We start from the raw sequence: 17,447 nt of genomic DNA, 5'->3' as shown, positions 1-17,447 counted from the left end.
AGTTTTCACCTGATCACATTATTTTTAAGTTTCAACTACATTCTAGCAAGTACAGCCAACAGGTAATCACAACATAATAAAATATGTATATAAATACCCTGAAAGTGAACCAGTGTAGCATTGCTGGGATACACTAAAAGAATATGTAAAAATGTTTTTCACACAAATAGTACCGAAAGTTGCTGATCATGATTGATGGAGAACATAATTAGCATCCTTGTGGGATTACTACCTTGGACTATTTGGGTTTGACATTTTCAACAGATTATTTTATGCTGTACAGTTGTACTCTCTTGAGAAAACATAAGGATCTGGGATCTGGAAGAAAGAATATGAAAAACCTTTAGCTCCTTAGGTGAGCTCCTACATTCTTAATAAGTATCTGAGGTAGGGGCTTATGATACCACGAATATTTGGACACAATGCCTATTGTCATGATGGTTTAGGATATTGCTTAATTAACAAGGTTTGGTCTACTGCATAATATTTTATTTTTTTCTACTGCATTATGTGACATGGGAAGCATCTATCATGGCCAAGTTATTTTTGGAAGCAGTTCTATATTACCTTTAGCCCTTTTAGGCACCCCTGGAGCTAATGATTTAGCTGCAGCCAAGTAAAGTACTGTTTCTCAACATTGCCCAGATTTATGAATGTTTCTAGTATGTGTGTTCCAACTATACAGGATCACTGTCCTGAAAACAAGTTAATCCTTGGATGCCATAGAACCTTCACAAATTTCTTTATCTGCCCTTTCATTGTTGAATGACCCTTCTACCTGACCAAAAAATGTAAACAGGTCCACTAATTCTCAGATTAGATGGGATGTGATAATGAGTGCACAGAATTCCTGCCTCTGGGCATCCTACTAAGGTGATAGAAAGCTTTTGTGGATTCCTATTTTAACAGGGTTGTAATTAATGAAAACGAAATTAAGAATGTTTCATTTTTGACAAGCTGACCAATAAACCATGCATTAACTGTGCAGTTACCAGGACCTAGAGACAACATGTTATCAGGTAATAAAAATATATACTTTAATTAGGCCTAGGTGAAATTTAGATCATGGTGGCATAATTAGAGTAATTATGGTAATTTCATTTTAGTATTGCTTTTGAAATTCCCAAAATTACACTATTACACCACACATGACACATTTGTACTGTAAACGCACCAGAACTACATGCACTACAAAGCATGAGAGGTTATTGCTTGTGGTGCTTTTTTTTTTTTAATGTCCTCTTATAAATCTTCTTATCAATCCAAAAATATGTTTAAAGATCTTCCAACGCTGATTCTTCATTTAAATGTCTTCATTAAATACTTTGAGACAATGAAATGCTTCTAGACAGTGGGGGTCATTCTGACCTTGGTGGTAAAAGGCCCATACTGCCGGTCAGAACTCTGCCATACTACCGCCGCGGCCGCGGTAAACCGCCACTGTCATTCTGACCACCAACTGTGAATCCGCCAAAAACCCGACATCCAAGGAAGGCCGCCTCATCAGCGGGCCGCGGAAAACTGGAGATGACCAAACCTCCACCGCCACGCCAACACAAACACGCCCATGCCATTCTGACCCACCAATCCACGCGGCGGTCTTTCAACCGCGGTATTCCATTGGCGGTACACACCGCCGCGCTCAAAATACACACACACCTCCAAAACACTGCCACATTGGGCAATTTGAAATACACACACCTGACACACATACCAACAACACTCCCACACATCCATACAACTATAAAACACACACCCACATCACCCACAAACCCCTACGACCGAAGATCAGAGACGAAGGAGAGAGAGACACATCACAGAATAGAGAGCTACATCACACAGAGACACACTACACCATCACACACACCACATAGAAGCACAAAGCACCACACACCAACACACTCATCACCATATACACCACCCCACACCTCATCCACACCACCCCATGGCACCCCAAAGGCACAGACGCTTTTCGGACCAAGAACTCCGGGTCATGGTGGAGGAAATCATAAGAGTTGAACCGCAGCTCTTCGGCTCACAGGTGCAGCACACCACTATAGCCAGGAAGGCGGAGCTATGGCAGCGGATCGTGGACAGGGTCAACGCGGTGGGACAGCATCCCAGAAATCGAGACGACATCCGCAAACGCTGGAACGACTTAAGGGGAAAGGTGCGCTCGATGGTCTCGCGACACAACATCGCAGTGCAGAAGACTGGCGGGGGACCCCCACCCACTCCACCCGAATTCACAGCATGGGAGCAAGAGGTACTAAACATCCTGCATCCTGATGGCCTCGCTGGAGTACACGGAGGAATGGACTCTGGTAAGTACAATCTCAACTACTTCACCCCCCCCCAGCATGCTAACCCCCACCACCACCCTCACCCCCAACCCCCCATCACACATCCTCCCTGAGAATGTCTCTCCAGCACAACCCACCCAACACCAACCCCTGCATGCCACCACAAACTATGGACACCCATCACCCAAGCATGACCACTGCACATACCCCCCCCCAAAAACACCCCCACAACACCTCCCCCAAGGGAATGGCAGCACTGGGGGACCAGGGCACCAATCAATGGCACGCAATAGCACACACAGAAACAATAACCATACTCTCTTACCCCATGCAGGACCCGAACGCCAACACACCGGCCAGGAGGGTCCAGAAATGTCCATCCCCCCCCGGAAGAGGCCCCCAGGAATGACAGCAGCTCTGTCGACCTGGAACCTGATGACCAGCCCGGACCATCGGGGACCTCTGGACAGTCGGTTCCCCACACACAGGCCACAGCAGACCCAACCCCCTCTGGGACCAACAGGACAGCTCCCACCCAGCCGGCCCATGCCTCTGTCTCTAGGACAGGTCAATCAGCGGTGTGTCTGCCACTACAGGGCACCCAGGCTAACCCACCACCCCAACAACAACAGGGACCTGGGGGCAGTGGTAGTGGGCACACCGTCCAGGGGACAGAGGCCGGGGGAAACAGGGCAACTCGGAGGGCTGCTGTGCGACAGGGGGGGAGGAGAGGCACAGGGAACCCACTCTCCAAGAGGCCCTCACCACCATCATGGCAGCCTACCACCACTCCCAAGAGACGATGGCGACGGTACTGGCCAGGTTCCAGGAGATCCAGGCACAGCAGGAGGAACGCTACATGGGGTTCACCAATCAACTCACCAACATCTCTACCGCTATGGGGAGCATAGTCCAGGCCCTCAACCGGATAGAAGACACGTTGCGGGACCATGTGGCACCACACAGGGCCCCTGTCACTAGCCAGGAACAGCCTACCACCTCCGCCGGTGCTAGTGGACAGGAGGCCCCACCACAACGACAGGCCACCAGAACCCCACCTCCTGCTGAAGAACAACCACCCCGCAAGAGGAGCCTGAGATAAAAAAAATCGACAGAGTAGGATGTCAAGACCCCCGCCAGCATGAGACACCCCCTGAACTCATCCCACTGTCCCACATTGCCACCCTGTCCAACCTTGAACTGCCCCTGCTCCATCCTTCCACAGGCATGTGGACAATGCACCTGTGAGACTGAGAACTGGACTCTGCCATGGCCATTACTCCACCGCCACCCATCACCGTGTTTATATCATGTACCATTATCTAGCACAAAAAATAAATCACTCAATGCACTGAAATCAAACAGGAGTCAGGCTGTATTATTTACAAATGTATAACACATTACCGATCAATTATGTTCTGTTAACTTTGTGCTGAACACATACCGAGATCAATAAGCATTAGTCCATGGGCTAACCAAGCAGTAGTCACGGAGTGGGTCATACAGCACTGAAAAGGGAAGGGAAAATCAAACATCAGTTTAAAAGAACTGGGGGGTCATAGACAAAGTTGAGAAGCAGGAGGCTTGCAGGAAAATTAAAATGGCGTGGGTGATTCTTACCTGTGTGCTACTGAAAATACTGTTGGATAACTCTGTCCCTGTTGTCTGTGTCATCCTCTGAGTCTTCCTCCTCTTCACTCTCCGCAGGCTCCACAGCTGCTTCAACACCACCATCTGGACCATCCTCCTGCAGGAAAGGCACCTGACGTCGCAATGCCATATTGTGAAGCATACAGCAGGCCACGATGATCTGGCACACCTTCTTTGGTGAGTACATCAGGGATCCCCCTGTCATATGCAGGCACCTAAATCTGGCCTTCAGGAGCCCAAAGGTCCTTTCTATGATCCTCCTAGTTCGCCCATGGGCCTCATTGTACCGTTCCTCAGCCCTGGTCCGGGGATTCCTCACTGGGGTCAATAGCCAAGGCAGGTTGGGGTAACCAGAGTCACCTATTAGCCACACATGTTGTCTCTGTAGCTGTTCCATCACATAAGGGATGCTGCTATTACGCATCACATACGCGTCATGCACTGACCCAGGGAACATGGCATTCACATGGGAGATGTACTGGTCAGCCAAACAGACCACCTGGATGTTCATAGAATGGTAACTTTTCCTGTTTCTGTACACCTGCTCATCGTCTTTTGGGGGGACTAAGGCTACATGGGTCCCATCAATGGCACCAATGATGTTGGGAATATGTCCAAGGGCATAAAAATCACCCTTCACAGTGGCCAAATCAACCTCCTCAGGGAATATAATGTAACTCTGCATGTGTTTCGTCAGGGCAGACAACACTCTAGACAAAACTTTGGAAAACATAGGCTGAGACATTCCAGATGACATGGCCACTGTTGTCTGGAATGAGCCACTTGCAAGAAAATGGAGGACTGACAGAACCTGCACCAGAGGGGGAATTCCTGTGGGTTGGCGGATGGGGGACATCAGGGCTGGCTCCAGCTGGGCACACAGTTCATGGATAGTGGCACGGTCAAGTCGGTATCGTAGTATGATGTGGCGTTCTTCCATTGTCGACAGGTCCACCAGCGGTCGGTACACGCGAGGATTCATCCTTCTCCTCGCAAGTCCCAGCGGACGGTGCCTAGGAATGACAACATGGAGCACAGAGTCAAGCCAATCACTGGTACGTTCACCACAGCTTGCATAGCACACGGTTATCTATGTTTTGAAAGGCGTGTATGTGTGGCAATGCAAGGCCTAGGCCTGTGTGTCGCAGTAGAAATTATGCCATGTGGGCCCTTGAAATGGCGGCTGCCTGACCTGTGAAGTGGGACAATGGGATGTGAGCTCAATGCGCTGGCGGAGCACACCGTGGCGGTAGGCGGTCGAAGACCGCTACACGGAGCCGCATTGGTTAACATTGAAACCTATGGGTTTCAGGAGCCAATGACGAGGTGCGCCGGCGGTAGCGGTACGCACCGCCGCGGGCGTGACCGCCATTTTCTATCTGCCTAATCACTCGAGACCTGATCATCCACAGGAGAGGACCTATACTGCAAGTGCTGCTGTGACCTCGGTCTGGAAGTGACAATGGCTGCTGCAACTGGGGAAAGGGCCCCTGCCTTCACGTTTAAAGAGTTGGAGAAGCTCGTGGATGGGGTCCTCCCCCAGTATGCGTTACTCTACGGTCCTCCAGACCAACAGGTAAGTACACCGGGTGCACATGGAATGGGCGATGCCTGTGTGGAGTGGGGTGGATGTAAGTTGGTGGGGTGGGGGGCGAATGAGGAGTGCAACGCACGACAGATGAGAGCATGTGCCATATGGCAAGGTTGGGGAGGGGGGGCCAATCACATCTAACATGCAGTAAGTTGATGAATGTTTCCTTCCCACCCTGTACATGTCACATAGGTCAGCGCCCATCAGAAAGTCGAGATTTGGCGTGCCATCGCCAAGGAAGTCCGGGCCCTGGGGGTCCACGTCAGACGGGGCACCCACTGCCGCAAGAGGTGGGAGGACATCCGCCGCGGAACCAGGAAGACCGCCGAGTCACTGCTGGGGATGGCCTCCCAACCTAGGAGGGGTGCCAGTCGTACCCTGACCCCCCTGATGTCCCGGATCCTGGCGGTGGCCTACCCTGAGTTGGATGGGCGCTTGAGAGCATCACAGCAGACACAAGGGGGTGAGTATCAGCACATTCTGCTATCTTTCTGCGCAGTGGAGGCGTCTGGGTGGGGGAGGAGGGTTGTGGGTGACATTAGGCCAGGGTGCTTTCTGTAGTGTAGTCCTCTCCCTTAGGCATGGCCCTGTGCTCCCGGCCCCCACCTCTGTAGGGTGACAAGTACAGCTATTGATGGTCCAGCCTCACACATCTGCACGTTTGTCCTCTCTTGACCTGTTGTCTTAGTCAGAAGTACTGAGTAGTGTACCCCGAATGCGCGGCTTAGTGCATGAGGCTCCTGTGTCTGTCCTCTCCGCCAACGGTGTTGACATTGCATGCACTCAACCTGGTCTTCTTTTTTCTCCCCCCACCCTTCTTCTTCATCTTCTTGTGCATGTGTGCATTAGCATCATCAGGCGGAGGAGATTTGGCATCAGAGCACGAGGGAGCTGCAAGTCACAAGGCCCCGGTGGGCCCAGGAACAGACACAGAGGGCACCAGTGATCCGGAGGGCCAGGGGAGCACCACAACGGGGACCGGTGGTGAGAGCAGCAACACAGACACGTCCTCGGATGGGTGCTCCCTAGCGGTGGCGGAAACATCCGGGACCCCCGACTCTACAGGTACAGCCGCCACCCAGCGCACCAGCCCCACCCTCCCTGCAGCCCCTCAGCCTACGCTCCGTGCCCGCTCGCCCAGGAAGGCGGGCGTCTCCTTCGCCCCAGGCACCTCAGCCCCTGCCCCTGTCACCCCTGCTGCCCTCAGTGCGGAGCTCATTGACCTTGTGAGGACGCTCATTGTTGGGCAGACTACCCTTTTGAATGCCATCCAGGGGGTAGAAAGGGAGGTGCATCGGAGCAATGCCTACCTGGAGGGCATTCATTCGGGTCAGGCTGCCCATCAACGATCGTTCACTGCTCTGGCCTCAGCACTGACGGCAGCCATTCCCTGTTTCCAGCCTCCCTCTTCTGACTGCTCCAGCCTGTCTCTGTCTCCTGTTCCTCAGCCTATCCCATCCACACCATCTGACCAGCCTGCACACACCTCAACACCCAAGGGCAGCTCATCCAGACACAAGCACCACAGATCCCACAAACACTCACCCAAGCAACACCCAGATGCAGACATTCCAACAGTCACTGCCACCCCTGTGTCCCCCTCCTCCTCGTCTCCCTCCTCCCTCCCTGTGACGTCTACACTCACACCTGCATGCACACCAACATCAGCCAGTGCTTCCATCACCACCACACCCTCCTGTACAGTCCGCACGCGTGCAGTCACCACCCCCACTGCCATTTACACGTCCCCTGTGTCCTCTCCCACTGTGTCAGTAACCCCCTCTTCCAAGACACACAAACGCAGGCAGCCACCCACCCAACAGACATCCACCTCACGACAGCCTACAGCACCAGCACCTTCACCCAATGACAGCACACCTGACTCTCCTACAACCACATCCTCTTCCTCCACTCCCATCACCACTTCTCCTACCCTTTACCTTGGCCCTAAAAAACTTTTCCTGGCTAATCTTGACCTCTTTCCCTCCGATGACCTACCCCCTACATCTGCAAAGAGTCCCAAGAGCACCACAGCCACCACCAGCCCAGCTTCGGGTGTCACCAGCAGTGACACCTCAATCAGCAGCAAGGACACATCCAGCCCCCCCCCCGGCCAGAGCACCAGGAAACACAAGGGCCGCCGTGCGAGGACTGACACGGCTGCCCCCAAGGAGCAAACTTCGCCCACTTCACCAGCCACATCATCTAGGGGAGGCAAGGGCCCGAGAGCCCCATCTAAGGAGCGTAAGGGCAGCAGGGCGGAGAAGTAAGGCAGCAGGAGCGCGGAGCAGGTGGGCCCCACATGTCACATCCCAGCTGGAAAGGAAGACACCAAAGGCCCAGGACTCCGTCCCCGAAGGGTCCAGAAGCATCACGGTCGGAGGGCGACTGAGCAGGGAGTCCAGGCCAGGTCTGGCTCCCTTGACCTACTGGATGTGCACCGCTGAACAGGGCCCGCCGTGGAGAAGAGCACCGCTGAACAGGGCCCGCCGTGGAGAAGAGCACCGCTGAACAGGGCCCGCTGTGAAGATTGGCACCGCTGAACAGGGCCCGCCGTGAAGATAGGCACCGATAAACAGGGCCCGCCGTGAAGATAGGCACCGCTGAACAGGGCCCGCCGTGAAGATAGGCACCGCTGAACAGGGCCCCGCCGTGCAGAAGAGCACCGCTGAACAGGGCCCGCCGTGGAGAAGAGCACCGCTGAACAGGGCCCCGCCGTGCAGAAGAGCACCGCTGAACAGGGCCCGCCGTGGAGAAGAGCACCGCTGAACAGGGCCCGCCGTGCAGAAGAGCACCGCTGAACAGGGCCCCGCCGTGCAGAAGAGCACCGCTCCGCTGGGCCCCGCCGTCTCAAGCACCGCTCCGCTGGGCCCTGCCGTCTCAAGCACCGCTCCGCTGGGCCCTTCCTCTCAAGCACCGCTCCGCTGGGCCCCGCCGTCTCAAGCACCGCTCCGCTGGGCCCCGCCATCTCAAGCACCACTCCGCTGGGCCCTTCCTCTCAAGCACCGCTCCGCTGGGCCCCGCCGTCTCAAGCACCGCTCCTCTGGGCCCCGCCGTCTCAAGCACCGCTCCGCTGGGCCCTTCCTCTCAAGCACCGCTCTGCTGGGCCCCGCCGTCTCAAGCACCGCTCCGCTGGGCCCTTCCTCTCAAGCACCGCTCCGCTGGGCCCCGCCGTCTCAAGCACCGCTCCGCTGGGCCCCGCCGTCTCAAGCACCGCTCCGCTGGGCCCTTCCTCTCAAGCACCGCTCCGCTGGGCCCTTCCTGTCAAGCACCGCTCCGCTGGGCCCTTCCTCTCAAGCACCGCTCCGCTGGGCCCCGCCGTCTCAAGCACCGCTCCGCTGAGCCCTTCCTCTCAAGCACCGCTCCGCTGGGCCCCGCCGTCTCAAGCACCGCTCCGCTGGGCCCTTCCTCTCAAGCACCGCTCCGCTGGGCCCCGCCGTCTCAAGCACCGCTCCGCTGGGCCCTTCCTGTCAAGCACCGCTCCGCTGGGCCCTTCCTCTCAAGCACCGCACCGCTGGGCCCCGCCGTCTCAAGCACCGCTCCGCTGGGCCCTTCCTTTCAAGCACCGCTCCGCTGGGCCCCGCCGTCTCAAGCACCGCTCCGCTGGGCCCCGCCGTCTCAAGCACCGCTCCGCTGGGCCCTTCCTCTCAAGCACTGTTTATGGTTCACTGTGCCCACCATGCCTCCTCCTTGAGCAGTGGACACTGTCATCCACCAGATGGACTGTGGCTTTGCACTCCCCAGGATGGTGAAGTGGGCAACCCACCCACTGTAGAGACTTGAGAGACTGTGGCTTTGCACTCCCCAGGATGGTACAGTGGGCAACCCACCCACTGTAGAGACTTGAGAGACTGTGGCTTTGCACTCCCCAGGATGGTGAAGTGGGCAACCCACCCACTGTAGAGACTTGAGAGACTGTGGCTTTGCACTCCCCAGGATGGTGAAGTGGGCAACCCACCCACTGTAGAGACTTGAGAGACTGTGGCTTTGCACTCCCCAGGATGGTGAAGTGGGCAACCCACCCACTGTAGTGACTTGAGAGACTGTGGCTTTGCACTCCCCAGGATACATCAATGGGCATGGTGGCCCCTTCGTGATCTGGCGTCGTGGACTCATGTGGCTGTGGTGCCTCCCCCTTCCCTTCCCCCTGAGCTGCCTGTAATTTTTTCATCAGATGCCCCTGCAGTGTTCTCTCCAAAGGACTCAGGTCTCCTGTGTGGGCTTTGCCCTTGTGTCGCTACACTGTAGCCCACGGACTGTTCCATTTAACTTTCATGTACAGGACTAATTGCCTCGGTTCTCCATGGCAGTGTATATAGTATCATTTTGTTATGGATATTTTGCATAGTTGACCGCTCCATATCAGAGTCTATTTTTTATATAAATTTTTCGTCCCAATTTATTTCTGTCTTTGCATTCTTAAGGGGGGTTTGGGTGGTGTCACTGTGCATTGTTGCTCTGCATTAGTGTGTACATAGTTTGGGGGGGTGGGGGTCGCATATGTGTGTGCCGTAAGCTTCCCTCCTCCCCCCTCCCGTGTGTCGTAGGTGCAGTACTCACCGTTGTCGTCTGCGCCGGAGTTCGTACTCGTGGTAGATGAGAAGGTAGACGAGAGCAGGTAGGATGTTTAATTCGGGTTCCATGCTGTCCTCCTTCCTCGTGGAGTGTGTTTTGGTGCGCGTTTTCCCGTTCGTAGTCTGTTTCCGCCGTGTTTTTATCGGCGGGGCTCCCGCCCCGGAAAAGGTGGCGGATTGGTGAGTTGTGATAGTGTGGGTGGTACGTTGTCTGCCGCCTGCCTGTTGGCGGTGACCGCCACGCTGTTTGTCTGCACCGCCGCGGCGGTCGGAGTGTTAATGTGGCGGGCTGTGTTGGCGGTTCCCGCCAGGGTCAGAATTCCATTTTTTCGACCGCTGGCCTGTTGGCTGGTTGGCCGCCGCTTTATCACCGACCGCCAGGGTTAGAATCACCCCCAGTATGTTTTCATCCAGCATTGCCATTAAGACTTCATCAGGGCTAAGCTCACAGAAGTCAATACCTTGACCGCGGCGGTTCGGCCGCGGTCAGATGCGGAAAACCAGCGGTCTCCCGCCGGTTTTCCGCTGCCCGCCGCCATGGGGATTCTGACACCCCCTACCGCCATTGAGACCCGCCAGGAACAGGATGGCGGTAGGGGGTGCCGCGGGGCCCCTGGGGGCCCCTGCAGTGCCCATGCCAATGGCATGGGCACTGCCGAGGCCCCCGTAAGAGGGCCCCACTTTGTATTTCAGTGTCTGCTTTGCAGACACTGAAATACGCGACGGGTGCCACTGCACCCGTCGCACCTTCCCACTCCGCCGGCTCAATTCTGAGCCGGCGTCCTCATGGGAAGGTTGATTTGCCCTGGGCTGGCGGGCGGCCTTTTGGTGGTCGCCCGCCAGCCCAGGGCAAATCCCAAAATACCCTCAGCGGTCTTTCGACCGCGGAGCGGTATTTTGGTGGGGGAAGTCTGGCGGGCGGCCTCCGCCGCAGGCCAGACTCAGAATCACCCCCATAGATTGGGCCCTAGAAGAGAATCATTTTCCTCTAAGCTGAGAGTGGTAATAGTTCTTTTCCTTGAATATCTTGACTTTCTTTTTCAAGTTCTCAAAGCTACAGAAACTTAAAAACAATTATACTGGATGGGTGATAACATCATTCTCACTCAGGATATGTCAAGGGAGTCTGTGATCTGACCCAGGACCTCTCTGGATCTACGACCTTCTGTTTGAGGAATGCCCACAATGGTCTGATCCATCCATGCTTTTTTAATTAACTTACAAATACAAGTTTGTCACATAAGAAGGTCCAGAGAGGGTTAAAAATATATTGTAGATCACAGAGAGGAAATAAACCATTCAAAACCATCTTTCACACACAGATGTTTTCTTTATTTGATGTTTTAAACTAGATTCTCAGTGGATGTTGTGGTTAACAGTTGCTTATGGTGCTTATGATGTTCTCTCATTTCAGATCTCAAAATGTTCTTTGTCCAACATCCTTTGGTATTATATGATTGTGTCCTTCCACCTCCGCTCCTATAGCTCAACGGATGTTTCATCTTCATTATGTGCTTTTTCCCACCTCCCATTTGTGTGTTCCACTTCAAGTATGTTTTACAGTTGCCATTTGTTTGGTATGTACTATTATTTACTTCCATCTTTCCCTTCAATTTTCCTCTTCTCTTGCTACTCTCCTGCTGTCTTTCTTTCCATTTTTTCTTTCTTTTCTTTTCTTATATTAAGGATGTACCCTCTTTTTGTGTTTCTACGTTATACATTATTAGACCTTATTATTTACATTGCATGCAGTTATGTCATTCAGACTTATTTCAAGAAAGATTAAATTCATGAATAGTCCTATCAAACGACAGAGTGCTCTATCTCATTTTGTCAAATATAAACTAGACCTTGCTCTTCTTCAATAAACCCATTTATCAGAGTCAAAATCTCAAAAACTTCAGAAGCAATGGGTAGGGAAAGTTCTTGTTTCCCTAGCAACCAATAGCCAGTAAGAAAAATGGGGTAATTATATTGTATAATAATAATGGAAATGCTACATATGCTTCACAGCAAACACATACATGTGGGTGCTGGATAGCAACTGAATTAATGATCAATAACATACCTATAACAATTTGTAATGTCTATGGTCCAATTCATATTGATTACAATTTCTGGCAGGTTATAGTTATGAAAAGTTTATAGGTCAAAGAAAAATATTTCATATTAGTGGGTGACTGTAATGATATTATGGATCTTTTTATGGATAGGATGCCTAAGGTAAATACTATCCTAAAAAAGATGCACAAACAATCCCGATTCTCCACTAAACAATTACCTTCAACAGACTCATGGAGGCTTAGTAAACCCCTACTAAGGAAATATTTGTTTGTCATCCTGCTCACAATTCCCAGTCGTGGCTAGACTATTTTTTTCAAGTCCTCTTTTTTGCAGCAGTTACATGTTTCAAAGATTGGATCCATATTGATTTCAGATCATACTCATGTGATTAGATATTGACCTAAATTCTTGTCACCAAACTGCCCATTACTAGTGTTTACATTGAAATAATGCCTTACTTGAAGATTCCCAAGTTAACCTTGCCTTTATAAAGTTCGAGACTAAATTTTATGGATATCCATTAATCCTTTAATTTTCCTACACACAGATAATGTGGAACACATTTAAGGCATTAGCACAGTGTTTCATAATGGATATTGTCTTTAAGTGGAAAAATAAAATACTTTATGACTCTAACTTATCTTTAAACAAGATACAAAATGTTAGAGAATACATTTTATACATTAAATTGCAAACCTGTCTTGAAAGATTAGGGTAAATGCAAAATTGGCTTTTAATACTAAATCTACAGATCGCGCTTCCATTTATCTTCATAAATCTAGTGCTAGATATTGTGACAGTCAAAACAAGGCTGGTAAAATATTGGCGATTTATATTCAACACATAAAAGAGCAAATTAAAGTTGAGACATTGTTAGCTCTGACATTGATAGCTCTGACTTCTCGTTTTTCAAAGGTGAGGAAATGTGTTGTGGGTTTATGAAATATTTTCATCTGCTTTATATTCCAGAACACCCTTAATTATCTGAAGATATTCAAATATTTTTAAGCTCACTTTAAATGCCCCACACTAACCATGTCCATTTACCTTCTCTACAATGCAGTGTTTCAATGGATTATGTTGATAAATTGGTTTCTATCGTAAAAAAGGGAAAGGCACCTGGTCTGGAATGTTATTCTATTTTATTTCATTCTCATAGTGGTTCAGTTTTTTCTTATTCCTAAAGATGATAACGATACTTCACTGTGTAAATATTTTAGATCCACTTTCCTAGTTAATAATGACAATATAATGTTCGCAAAAATATTGTCTTTAAGTCTTGACTACTTACATTTACCTAAGCTTATTGGGAAAGAACAATCTGGTTTCATAAAAATATGGCTGTCATCTGATAACACAAAAAAAATTCTTGATATTCTAACTAAAGCTAATCTCTCCAACATTCCTATAGCACCCATTGTTACTGATGCTAACAAATCTTTTGATAGAGTTCACTGAAGTTGTATTTTTATAACTTTAAAATGGTGCGGCTTAGGCCCTAATTTCATCACTATGAATCTTTGCTATATAACTCTCTAAGATTATGTATTTGTGTAAGTAGACTGATTACAAACAATGTTTCATTGCATAGAGGAGTCCACCAAGGCTGTTCCTTATCCCCATTATTATTTGTCCTAGCATTGGAATCCTTTTTATCAAGGGCCAGATTGCGACCTTGGCAGAGGGGATGACTGCATCACAAACATGATGGATATACCCTCCGCCGTATTACAAGTTCCATATAATATAATGCAACTTGTAATACGGCTGCCACGGTTGTAATCAGACCCCGAGAGATAATGCTCACATCTCCAGTTTTAAGTGTGGATCTAAAAAGTTAAAATTGGCAGTGTATGTGGGTTATATCCTTTTAGTTATTTGAGATTGAAAGTCTTCATAACTCACATTTTATGACAAATTCATCAGTTTTGATTGGCCTCTGAATATAAAATTAACTCTGACAAAACTGAAATTCTACTACTGGTTACATTTTGCACCAAAGATATGTTTACTACACCACAATCTTATTGGGCTCCTTATTAAATTAAATACTTAGGTATAGGGTTTGCTAATTCAATAAAAGAAGGTATTAATATTATTTTTAAATATTTTTTTTTTAAAGTGGACTCCCTTGTTAATAAATGAGATCCCTTGTTTCTCTCCTGCTTGGATAGATTAGAGACCATTAAAAGGATGCTTTCGCCTCAGTTTTCTACCATACTGCTTTGTTGCTGGTTAACGCTCCTTCTTCTTACTTTACAATCATGATTCTACTCTTTTGTAATTTTTATGGAACAATAAAATACCCTGACTTTCTTTAGCTAAAAGAGATCACTCATTCAGATAATTTACATTCCCTGATTTTACTCTATCTCACAAAGCCTTATCTTAAAACACGCCTCTTACTGGCTAGTGAGTTCTAACACCTTCTTTTCCCTATTGTTGCTTGGTAATGAAAATCCCTTCATACACCCTTTTACCTTTAAAGACTTTTTGTTTTTTACTGCTAGACCCCCTTGTTTATGTACCCCTATTTTCAAATGTACTTGCAAACATCTTGAACTCTAATTGAACTTTGGTAAGTCATTATAAGATATCTTTCTTTACTCATATACAATTATAAATACATTAAAAGCAATCATAAAACAATTGTCTGGCACTCCTGAAGAACTAGAGAAGTGTTGTGAGTATGTACATTTTCCCTTTAAAAATGACCATATGTTTTTGTGATGTTTGTCTGGCATATGTTTACAATCCACCTTTAATACTAAAATATTTGATTCATTTTCAGCAATTGCACTTCAATTTGTCATTCCTAACTGGAATAATTCTCCCAATGTTTCCTTTAAAACCTGGTGGTGTTTGGTTTGATGTATTCACAGAATAGAAACAGTGTGCACATTTATTGTTTCTCTTAGTTGTAGAAAGATGATATGGGTAGTTATTGCTGACTTTCTAGATACGTCGGGTATTTCTGCAAGCAAATGGTTATTTTATTTACTCTCTGTGATTTTTCCTAATGCTGCATACTTCATCACATTTTCCTATGTCACCCTTTGATTTTTTATCATTTAGGGTCTATTGTAGCTTTGTGCTTATTTGTTACCAGAAGTTATCACACATTCTGCTCCTCTTCACCCTCTCTTAACTCTTCATCTCACTTTCACTCACAAGTCACATAGGCTTGTTAGCCTAATGTTACTATGATTATTTTCATTTTCTCTTGTTATTTTCTTCTAAACATTTCATCATTATGTCAGTTTGATCTAATTGTACTTGTTCACCTATCTTGCTAGTACACTATTCCTGAAGCTTGTTACTTATGTTATGTATTGCTGAATAAAGCTTTTTTAAACTTAAAATAGGATTGTGATTATTGTCATAATTGCGATGAATAGATGCACTAACCACTTTAAAAGACACATAATACCAGTATTGTGTCATATTTTCTCTTTAATCCTTTGTGCGAGAATAAAACAAATGTGCTTTTAATTGTAAATCATTTTTCTTTCCGGTCTTTTTTATTATTAACTTTTGAAATAGATGCATGATTCACCTGATGCATATAATTACTGAATGAAACTCATTGATTGAAGTTACTTGGTTTAGAAAATGTTCATTTTTTAGCCTTCTACCAGAAATACTAATTATACATTTTAAAGAATGTACTTTTTGTTTGATTTTTTAGTGATGCTCTAAATTGTAATAATTGTTGTAAACACATAAAGGGCTATTACATATTGGTCACCCTTGTACCTATGACAGTAAAACCTCAGAAGCTAATGTGCATGGCATTGAGATTTGAGTAATCCAAATGAGTTGCATATCTTATTCCTAAAAGACTTTGGGGGTCATTCTGACCTTGGCGGCCGGTGGCCGCCAGGGCCACCGACCACGGGAGCACCGCCAACAGGCTGGCGGTGCTCCCACGAGCATTCTGACCGCGGCGGTTCAGCCGCGGTCAGAAGCGGAAAGTCGGCGGTCTCCCGCCGACTTCCCGCTGCTCGGGGGAATCCTCCATGGCGGCGGAGCGCGCTCCGCCGCCATGGGGATTCTGACACCCCCTACCGCCATCCTGTTCCTGGCGGGTCTCCCGCCAGGAACAGGATGGCGGTAGGGGGTGCTGGGGGCCCCTGGGGGCCCCTGCAGTGCCCATGCCAATGGCATGGGCACTGCAGGGGCCCCCGTAAGAGGGCCCCACTGTGTATTTCAGTGTCTGCAATGCAGACACTGAAATAAGCGACGGGTGCAAACTGCACCCGTCGCACCCCTGCAACTACGCCGGCTCAATTCTCGTTGCAGGGGCATTTCCTCTGGGCCGGCGGGCGCTCTTTTGGAGAGCGCCCGCTGGCCCAGAGGAAATGTCTGAATGGCCGCCGCGGTCTTTTGACCGCGGTGCGGTCATTTGGCGGCTCCCTCCAGGCGGGCGGCTCCCGCCGCCCGCCGGGCTCAGAATGAGCCCCTTTGTGCCTTATACATTTTCATCATGTAGCATCATTGGTGACAGCATGTCCTCTTCAGGAAGTTTGTAATATTCGCAAGTGGCAGGCAGGTGGAAATTGCTACCATGGTGATCACTCTCCTTAATATAATTTACCCCAACACAAGACCTTACGACCAGAGAATACTCAACACACTCTGCTAAACAGACTTCGTGATTAGGCTTTTCAGATTTATTCCCAATGCAATTAGTACACTTAGAATATCACAAGGTGGTCACTGAAATGTCCCATTCTGGTAACTTTGGAAATTTTATCACCGGCATGCGATACGATAACATATGTTAAGATTTATTAATGCTCCTTTATCTCATTGACTCACCCTCCAAGTGGAAACACCAAAGACGTACTACAGTATAGCCGTGCCCTAAGGAAATTAAATCTAAGATGCTAAGAATGCATGCATAATGCTCTTATAAATGCTTGAATGATGGGTTAGACCAAATATTCTCAAGACCATTGACCCAGCTGGAAAGAAAGTTTTATGAACTTTTGATCAATCTAAGTGAGTTTTGCACAAGGAATGCCAAAAGAGCAGAGTAATCAGATTTGCACCAGAATGAGAGAAAGGAGCACAATTGTAAACAAACAGGCCTTGAAAGACTGAAGAGTAATACACTCAGTATATTAAAAAAGCAGTAGGGAGTTTCCCAGAGTGGTGCCTATAAAGAGGAGAAAGAAACAGTGCAAAACAGAGATTAACATTCCAAAAGGATTATGCAAATTGCAAAAGAGACATTTAAAGTTGAAGCAGGACTATTTGTAA

The 17,447-nt window shown here is 48.6% G+C and overlaps 1 protein-coding gene across 1 annotated transcript in view; it reads right to left on the bottom strand.

Annotated features, from left to right (window-relative positions):
* The window catches only part of SI (sucrase-isomaltase), a 632,954-nt gene that overhangs the window by 21,744 nt on the left and 593,763 nt on the right, over positions 1-17,447 (bottom strand). The window lies entirely within an intron of this gene.

This window comes from Pleurodeles waltl, chromosome 11, assembly GCF_031143425.1.
Source record: "Pleurodeles waltl isolate 20211129_DDA chromosome 11, aPleWal1.hap1.20221129, whole genome shotgun sequence".
Taxonomy (NCBI): Eukaryota; Metazoa; Chordata; class Amphibia; order Caudata; family Salamandridae; genus Pleurodeles; species Pleurodeles waltl.
Note: the sequence above shows the minus strand (reverse complement) of the source record. Positions and strands in the feature narration are given on the sequence as shown.